The following is a 10,033-nucleotide window of genomic DNA, read 5'->3' as shown; positions in this document are numbered from 1 at the left end:
ACGCATTACAGCAAATATATTGTTTATACAGATTAAATTTTTATCAAAAGGGATACCTGGGTGGCTCAGTTGGTTAAGCAGCTGCCTTTGGCTCAGGTCATGATCCCAGCGTCCTGGGAACGAGTCCCGCATCGGGCTCCTTGCTCGGCCGGGAGCCTGCTTCTGCCTCTGCCTCTGCCTGCCATTCTGTCTGCCTGTGCTTGCTCTCTCGCCCACTCCCTCTGATAAATAAATAAAATCTTAAAATAAATAAATAAATTTTCATCAAAAAATTGTAAGTGTATTTTATTGTAGGATCATGATTAGCATTTTGCAGATGAGAAAAGTGAAATTTAGAAAAGTATGTCTCTTCAAATCCCTCATACAATATCTGGCCTAGATAGAAGGATATACTATCACAATTGAGGAAGATAATTGATTACTTAAATGATAAACTTTACTGTATAGGGTTTTTTAAAAGTTTGCCACAGATTCAGATTCTTATAAAATATATATCTATTTTTTGTAAAGAGAATGCACTAAGAAGTAAAAAGAAAGTGATATATCAGTGCTACCAACTAATGGCTAAAATATCATCACCTTATTTATGAAAAATGAAACAGTGTGCAATATTTAAAAAAATTTAAATAAATTCCTATTTACTTTATGTATTTATAAATTTAAATAAATTCCTATTTATTTATTATTAAAGAAATTCCTCTAACAAACAGTATGTTTTGAAGATTGCTAGCAGGAAAGTGTGGTACTACAGTAATCAGAAAATATGATCTAAAATTCTGCTTTCAAGGGCACCTGGGTGGCTCAGTGGGTTAAAACTCTGCTTTCAAGAAGCTATAACAGTAAGTACTGAGCATTAGCTATTATATGCTATGGATGAATAACTGAAATCTACATTTGAAACTAATGGTACACTATATGCTAACTAATTGAATTTTAAAAAGTTAAAAAAAAAAGCCACTATTTTATAAAACAATATTCCCAACAGGCTCTTTTGCTTTAAAATACTCACTTTGTAATGAGAGTCATTACTTTTGTCTAGCCAATTCTTACATCACTGTTTATCCCTTCCCTGCTTTATCTCTTCCCAGTATCAATAAAGGCTCACTTGGGTTACCTAGAAGCCATGAGAAAGCTTGTAATAGATCTGGCTGGTTTTTACCAGCAATTTGATCACCATGTGCACAGGGAAGTTTATTGATAAAGGCTTTATTGCAATAAATTGCAAATACATGGATGATTTTGAATTCTCTTTCTTGAGGTCTTGTTTCATGAAAATAAATTTAGGGTGGCTTATTGGAATGGATGTTATTAACATATTTTCATAGTTCTAAGTACATGGAATTGTAAAATAGATTAATGAATGTGGCATTACTGACAACTGTCCTCATTTTGAAATCAAATTACAGTGTACTCAGATGAGGAAGCAAAGCAGATTTGGGATTATGAGTGAAATAATTTTAAAAAGTCTTAGGGGTATGATCAGACTATTGGGTAATTCAGTAGAAAAATGTCAACTGATTGAGATTTTGTGTTTCCTGATTTCAGAGAGAAGTTAAGATAAATAAGGAACACGAGGAGACTAGGAAGCCAACATAAGTGATAATTTTGTGCCAGAGTGTGTATACATCTGTTTATCTTCTTGCTTTACCACTAAGGTTGCTCCTAGAGGAGAGTTTAAATATGTGTTGGAGCTAATCTCTGTGGATTACACAACAAACCACATCCTACAGCTCTCCCTGAAACACCCCTTATGATTTCAATGTAATTTGGTTTTTGCATTTTTAGAAATAACAAAATACTTTGCAAACTCATCTACTTTATTACCACCACAAGTGAGTCAGCTGACTCCACATTTTAACACAGTGACAGTCACAGAGGAATGGAGGAATGAGTAAAGTTATCAATATATGTGCTTTTAAGAAGTACAACAGGGTAGCAGCTATTTCCAGGAACCAAAACATGGGTCAGCAGCTGTGAAGGAAAAGTGATGGAATAAATGACTCATTTCAGAGGAGTTCTATGACATATTAGTTCTATAATGTATCCTCAGCACCCAGTTACCCGCTTTGATCTAAAGATAAGGATTTACAGTTAAGGTCCCATTTATGATTTGACTGGTAGGGTCTGAATCATGTTTACTATTGTTTTGACTATTACTTGAAACCTATAGTAGTACTTGGGATATGTGTTGTGTATTCTGTGAACATGTGCTATTTTTAGATTAGATAATTCCTGTCTCGAACCCCTGTTAATTTGTTTGTTTCTGTTTATTTGATAGTGGTTTCAGTAAATGGATATATCTGAAAAATTGCAAAGCCACTATTAAAATAAGTTATTATTATATATAGCATGGAATTGCACATTCCTCCTTTGAATCCGACAGAGCTTCACCATATCCTTAACAATTTGGGAAAAACATGCTATTATTTTTCTTTATAAAATTTCTCCTGTTAGGCTGTGATGGTTGTCATCAGCAGTAACTCCTCTGAAGGCTTTGTCAAAAGAGTTGAAAAAATTGGAAAGGTGTGAATGAAGCTGTTTGCTGAATATAAAGAAAAGAGCATTGAAGTACAATTCACAATCTTACTTCTCCTTCTATGCTTTCAGATGTTTGACATTTGAAAATTTTGCTTCTAGAAGAGATGCCATATATAATTCTTACTTTAAGGAGCAAGTTGCTTTTATAATTTTTTTTATTATTCTACCATTCAAGTATTTCCATTTAAATTAAATTCAATACCATTTAAAAAAAATCAAAAGTGCAGCCAGTATTCAATTCGTGGGCTAAATAATTTTAGAAAGCTTTGTGTTATTGAACCTACGGGGTTTTTCTGTAGTTTTAACTCTTTCTTTCTGTGATTTTTCCCATTGGTCACGTAAGTGACTGCAATATAACAGACATTGAGGATAAAGAAGGACTGAATAGAACAATCCTTGGCCTCATGAATTTGAGAATCTAGCAAGGGAGTCAAACAATTCAATCATTCAGAGACAATTTATTGAGTGCCTGGCCTAAGATGTGCACAACAAAACCCCAGCCCAGAGGAATCATTTTAATGGGAGAGATAGATAATAGGTAAGCCAACTTTAAAAAGAAAAAAATCGTACTGGTTTTTCTTTAATAGTGATGCATATTTGAACTAAATAAGCACATTTTAAAAAGAGCAGTGATTGAGAAGAGGTTTTGTAACTGAGTGGTCCGAAAGGGCCTCCCTGAAAAAGTCTGTTTTGAACAGATTTCTGAATAATATCAGCTAGGAAGCTGCGTAAAAATCTCAGGGATGGGTGATTTTTCCAGTCAAAAAACTGTAAAGGCTCCAAAGTCACAATACAGCTGTAAGTTTCTCTAATAAAGTAACTTCTGACAAAGAATGAGAAGAAATAACTAACCCAGGTTTGAAAGAAAAGGGACAGACTTTCTATGGAATTAATATTTAATTAAAGCTCTAAAGGACAAAAATACAATAGAGCAAAATTCTATATACCTAATGACGCTGATATACTTAATGAAAGTTCATAAACAAGTGTGGGTAGCAAAGAGTGTGTGGGAATGTTGGTAAGAACAGTGGGGAAGAGTCATCCCTGAACATGTTCTTAAATGAAGCAATTCTTGTGTTGTTTTAAAGGGTAAATTGGAGTTTGCCTAAGTGATTAGAGAAGGATGCCTCGGCTTATGGAAGTTCAAAGCCATAAAGATGTGATAAACTACTGCAGATATTTTCATGTATATTTGTTGTTGCTTCTAGTAATGGTGATCTAAAAACTCTTTCTTAAGACAACTAAAAATCCAGACAAAATAGCTTTTAAAGTTAAAAATATCAGAATGATTATAAAAATAAGGGAGGGATTACTGGGCCAAAATAGGAAATACAATGAGAGCCCAGAGATATATGCCCTGAAGCCATTTTAGCTATGAGAGCATTTGAAACTGCTAAAACACACTGAGCTGTGTTTTTAATAGACTCTTGATACTAGAGAAACAAAATTCAAAATCCAGCAGCAATCAAATTTGAGGACTTTGGTACAACCCAAATTTAAGTTGAGATCCCCAAAGCACAAGGAGAAGCAGAAATAAGACTATAGCCTACCTTGCCTTTTGTGTAAACTGAGAAAGTCAATAACTGAATTTGGAGTATGATTGTCTTGCAGAGTCTCAGATATAAGAGAAAATCCTGCCAAGGAGGACCATACCATTATTATAGCTCTTAATTATCCCTACTCAATAAGAGTTTCAAATATAATGTCTTGAACATAGCAAAATGGAACAAAGCACACAAAGAAAAACCATTAACAAGATTTGATAGACAAAATGGGATTAAGTATGATGTTAAAATGATCAATAAAGATTATAAAATGGCTTGATTACTCTGCTCAAATAAATGAGAGGGGAAGCAAATTGAACAAAAAATTGAAACTAAAAATGATATTGAGAAAGGTTTTATAAATGAACCAAATGGATACTCTAGAATTTAAAGATATGACAGCCAATTTAAGATACCACAGGGGTGCCTGGGTGGCTCACTTAATTAAACCTCCAATTCTTTGTCCTTTTTTTTAACACCTTAATTTTATTTTATTTCTTTCATTTTGGCTCAGGTCATGATGTCAGGGTTGTGAAATAGAGCCCAGAGTTGGGCTCTGTGCTGAGCCTGGAGCCTGCTTAAGATTCTTTTCCCTTCTTTTTCTATCCATCCCTACGCTCTCACTCGCTCGCTTTCTCTTGCTTGCAAATAAATAAATAGATAGATAGATGATAGATAGATAGATAGATAAAAGACAAAGCAAAATAAAAGCAGATTATGAAAATAAATATAAAGATTTTGAAATGAAAACAAGTTCAAAATAAAATAGAGAAGACCTACACAGCTAAAAGTTCATTCAGAAAATCTACTATTAAAGAAGTCAGTATAACACAATGTTAAGATATCAAAAGATTTGAGCATGTAATCCAAATGGCCACTCATATATAAAAACTGCTTATCTTTATTATGAATCTGGAATTAAATTAAATTAAATTAAAAATAAATTAAAACCTAGAATGGCATACTATTACACACTTACCATATTGGGCAACAGTGAAAATGTCTTGCAAGAATGTGAAGGAATGACAGTGCACAAAATAAAAACATATGAGGAAAGTTGGACAATATTTAGAAAACATAAAAATTAAAAAAAAAAAATTGGTCCATTCCTAGAAATACAACATGGAACTAAAGGAATATTTTCATCAGGATATGCAAACAGATGATTATAGTTATTTCATTCATAACGGCAGATCAGTAGTGGTATATTTGCACAATATTACATTAAATAAGAGAGAATATTAACAAACTGGGAAGAGGGGCTAGGTTGTTATCATAAACAGATCTTCTATGGTGCTAATTATGTTCTATTTCTTAAAATCTTTAAGTTAAAAAAGTTTTCAAATTTATATCTAGATAGATAGATAGGTAAATGATAGATAGACAGATATGCCAGAAGCTGCAATGCTAGGCTAAGACCAGGCTTCAAAGGGCTTTTCTATTCTCTACTAAATACTTTAAACCATTCATTATATCATAGCTCAGTGTTCAAATCTCCATTTGTTTCCTCAGTTTCCTAATATTTATCTTAAGGTGACCTGATCCAGACTTTTGATCACCTTTGTCTAAATATTTCTATTTTAACAAAGTCCTTTTGAACACTCAGAGACTAAAACTTAGAAAAAGACTCTGATTGTTATCTCACTAGAGTGGAAAATATATAGTTACTCATTAACTAATGATATCCATGTCTACATTAGATCCATGACATTTTTAATTCTTGGGAGCTTTTGGCTAAATGAATTTTTTAAGCTTCCTTTAAATGGAGCTTTAAGCCATCGCCACATGAATAAAATTAAAGAACTAAATGAAAACAAGCCAAGTATTTACAGAGTAATTAGAATGTGCAGTGGAAAGAGTACAATTCTGAAATCATAAAGCCTAAATTAGTGTGATGCATCTTTACCAGCCATGTAATCATAAACCAGTTATCTAAATGTGTTAGCCTCAGTTTTTTCACCCATGAAATGGTGATGATAATACTTATTATGCAGAGTTGTTGTGTGGATGTAATGAAGCATGGAGCATGAGAGTCTCATATTCCATGCTAAAATGATAGCTATTTTTATACTTATAATAATTCTAATAATAGTAATTAAATTGTTCAAAATGATAATATTCATTTATATTGAGGCATTGTATTGACTATTCATAGACACATTTACCAAAATAAATTTCATTTTACTTTACCCCCTCTGAGGATATATATTCCCTAATTCAATATGAATCTCATTATGAATAATAATTATCATGATAAATATGCAGATTTTTCTTCTATTTATTTTTAGGGAAGTATCCTTTACTGTTGAACATAAAGAAACTTAAGCAAGTCTGTCTTATTCAAAATTTTCATGCTGCTTTCTTATGAAACTAGATTATAGAGTTGTATGAAATAAATTCATGCAGTTAAGACATTTATGTTTGGAAAACTGGGTGGTCAGTTTAGTATTTCAAAAGAAGATTTTAAATTTAAACCTTAAAACTGAGCTCTTTCAGCCTTATTTATAGACCATCCTTCATGCTTCATAAGTATTCCTTCATTGTAAACTAACTAATAGTGTTTGTCACAGTGTATATAACTAAAATGGATTTTGTATTCTATTATTTCAGAGTTAGTTGCAGTTTCTACTTCCTTAATTCCTTTTTTGAAAAAATAGATTAATTCTACAAAAAGTTTTTTCGAGCTTTATTGAAAAATAATTGACATATTATAATTTGTAAATTTAAGAAATGATTTCTTATAACACTGCAAACTTTTAACATTGTGTAAATTCTGTACCATTTGATAAATTGGTATACATCTGTATTGCAATATAATCTACATAAAAATGTTAATACATCTATTATCTCATATAGTTGCCTCTGTTTTTTATGCATGTATTGTAAGGAATTTTAAGATCTACTCTCTTAGCAACTTTTATGTATATAGTACAGTAGAGATAAACTTCAGAGGTCTTGTGGGTTTTGTTCCAGACTGCCTCAATAAAGTGATTATCTCAATCAACTAAGTCAAATCATTATTATTTTTTTTGGTTTCCCAGTGCAAATAAAAAATTATGTTTCCCAGTGCATATAAAAAATAAACACTATACTGTACTGTTCAAAAGCATTATGTCTTTAAAGAAAAACAATGTATATACCTTAAGTAAACTAGTTCTGAGTTTTCAGTGGGTCATAATTACTGATCACAGATCACCATAACAAATACAATAATAATGAAAAAACTTGAAATATTGCAAGAATTACCAACATGTGACAGAGAGACACAAAATGAACAAATGTTTAGAAAAATGGTGGCAGCAGACCTCTTTTATACAAGATTGCTATAAACTTTCAACTTGTAAGAATGTGATATATGTAAAGTTTAATAAAGGGAAGCACAATAAAAAAAGTATGTATATATTATTAACTATGATCATCATGCTGTACATTAGATCCCCAGAACTTTTTCATATTATAGTTGCAAGTTTGTGCCCTTTGACCACCTTATTCCACCCCAGGTTCACCTCTTGTCAACTCAACTCTAAGTTTCCATTAGTTTGCTTTTTCTTCAGATTCTGTATGTAAGGGATATCATAATACATAAATTAAAAAAAAATATATAAAATCTTTGAAATATTTCACTTAGTATAATACCTTCAAGATCCATCCATGCTGTTGTAAAAAGCAGTATTTCTTAATTTTTCATGGTTAAGTAGTATTCCATAGTATATATTTACCATACTTATTTTATTCATTCATCCATTAATGGATACTGAAGTTATTTCCATCTCTTGCTTAGAGTTAATAATTTTATAATGAACATAAGAGTGCAGATATGTCTTCGAAGAGTGACTTCGTTTCCTTTAGATATATACCTAGAAGTGGGATAACTGAATCATATGGTAATTTTACTTTTAATAATATGAATAGTCTCCATACTGTTTTCCATACAAATTTATATCCCTATCACAGTGCATAAGTTCCCCATTTTCCCCAATATTTACCAAAATTTGTTAGTTTTAATTTTTTGGTAGTATATATTCTAATAGGTAGTAATATTGTGTTTTTCAGAGGTAAACAACAACATAATGAATTTGCCCTGAGTTTTTACATTGAGCACTTTTTAATGCTCCTGTTGGTCATTTATATAACTTTTTTGAAAAAAAAGTCTATTGAGATCCTTTTGCTATTTTTTAATGATATATTTTTTTCTATTTGTATCTGTTGGTTATTAACCTCTTTTCAGATATAAGATTTGTAAGTATTTTCTTCCATTCTGTGGATTGTGTTTTCATTCTCTCTCTCTCTCTCTCTCTCTTTTTTTTTTTTTTTTTGGCAATGCAGAAACTTTAGTTAATGTAATACCATTTATTTATTTTTGCTTCTTTTGCTTGTGTTTTTGGCCTGGTATCCAAAAACTATTGGCAAGACCAATGTCAAGGAGAATTTTTCCTATGTTTTCTTTTAGGAAATTTAGTTTCATGCATCACATTTAAGTCTTTAATCTATTTCAAGTTAAGATTTATGAGTGATATAAGCTTCCAGTTTCATGCTGGTTTATGTGACTATTCAGTTTTAAATATCATTTATTGAACAGACTATCTTTACCCATTATATATGTTGGCCCCTGTCAAATATTAGGTGACTGTATGAAAGGATTTATTTCTGGACTCTCAAATCTGTTCTACTTGTTTATTGCTCTGTTTTTATACCAGTATACTTTATTGTTTTGAGCATGAGGGCTTTGTAGTATTGTTTCAAATCAAGAAGTGTAATTTCACTTCTTCATTCTTTCTCAGAACTGCTTTAATTATTTGTCTTTTATGGTCTCATATAAATTCTAGGATTCTTTACTTACTTCTGTAAAAAAATAATATTGGATTTATTAAAAGATTTTTTATTTATTTATTTGACAGAGAGAGATGACAAGCAGGCAGAGAGGCAGGCAGAGAGAGAAGAGGTAGCAGCTTCCTGCTGAGCAGAGAGCCTGATGCAGGGCTGGATCCCAGGACCCTGGGATCATGACCTGAGCCGAAGGCAGTGGCTTAACCCACTGAGCCACCCAGGCACCCCTAACATTGGATTTTTGATAGGAATTGAATTTACAGATGGTTTTTGGTAGTATGGACATTTTAACAATGTTAATTCTTACCATTCATAAATATGAGCTATCTTTCCATTTATGTCTCCTTCAATTTCTTTATCAATGTCATAGTTTATGGGGTACATATCTTTCATCTTCTTAGTTAAATCTTATCCTAAGTATTTCATTAGTTTTGATGCTATTGTGAATTAGATTGTTCTCTTTATTTTTTCAGATAGTTCATCATTAGAGTGTTAAAATGCTCGTCTTGTGCTTACTTTGGCAGCACATATACTAAAATTGGAATGATGCAGAGATTAGCTTGATCACTGAACAAGGATGACATGAAAAACTGGGAAGCATTCCATATTGAAAAGAAAACGAAACAAAACAAAATTCTTGTCTTTTATATATTGATCTTGTATTTGGCAGCTTTATTAAATTTGTTTATTCAAAATTTTTTGTGAATTTTTTAGGATTCTTTTACATGTAAGTTCATGTTATTAAAAAAAAGAAAATTTTACTTCTTCCTTTTTTTTTTTGGAGTCTTTTATTTCTTTGTGTTCCTTGTTTCTCTGGCTAGGACATCCAGTACTATGTCAAATGAGAGTAGTGAAAGTGGACACACTTGTCTTTGTTCTGATCTTTAAGGGGAAAATTTTCAATTTTTTTTGATTGAATATGAGATTAGCTCTGGGCTTGCAATATGTGCTTTTTCTTTAATGGATTTTTAAAACTATTTTTTAAAAATTTTTTATAAACATATAATGTGTTTTTATCCCTAGGGGCACAGGTCTGTGAATCTCCAGGTTTACCCATTTCACAGCACTCACCATCACTCACCATAGCACCTGCCCTCCCCAATGTCCATACCCCCACCATCCTC

At 31.7% G+C, this 10,033-nt stretch overlaps 1 non-coding gene across 1 annotated transcript; it reads left to right on the top strand.

Moving 5' to 3' along the window:
• The first annotated feature begins 9,417 nt into the window (after positions 1-9,417).
• On the top strand, positions 9,418-9,521 carry LOC131828355 (U6 spliceosomal RNA). Its single transcript, XR_009352371.1, has one exon. It is a non-coding gene; the product is annotated as a U6 spliceosomal RNA (small nuclear RNA).
• Positions 9,522-10,033: the final 512 nt, after the last annotated feature.

This window comes from Mustela lutreola, chromosome 3, assembly GCF_030435805.1.
Source record: "Mustela lutreola isolate mMusLut2 chromosome 3, mMusLut2.pri, whole genome shotgun sequence".
Taxonomy (NCBI): Eukaryota; Metazoa; Chordata; class Mammalia; order Carnivora; family Mustelidae; genus Mustela; species Mustela lutreola.
Note: the sequence above shows the minus strand (reverse complement) of the source record. Positions and strands in the feature narration are given on the sequence as shown.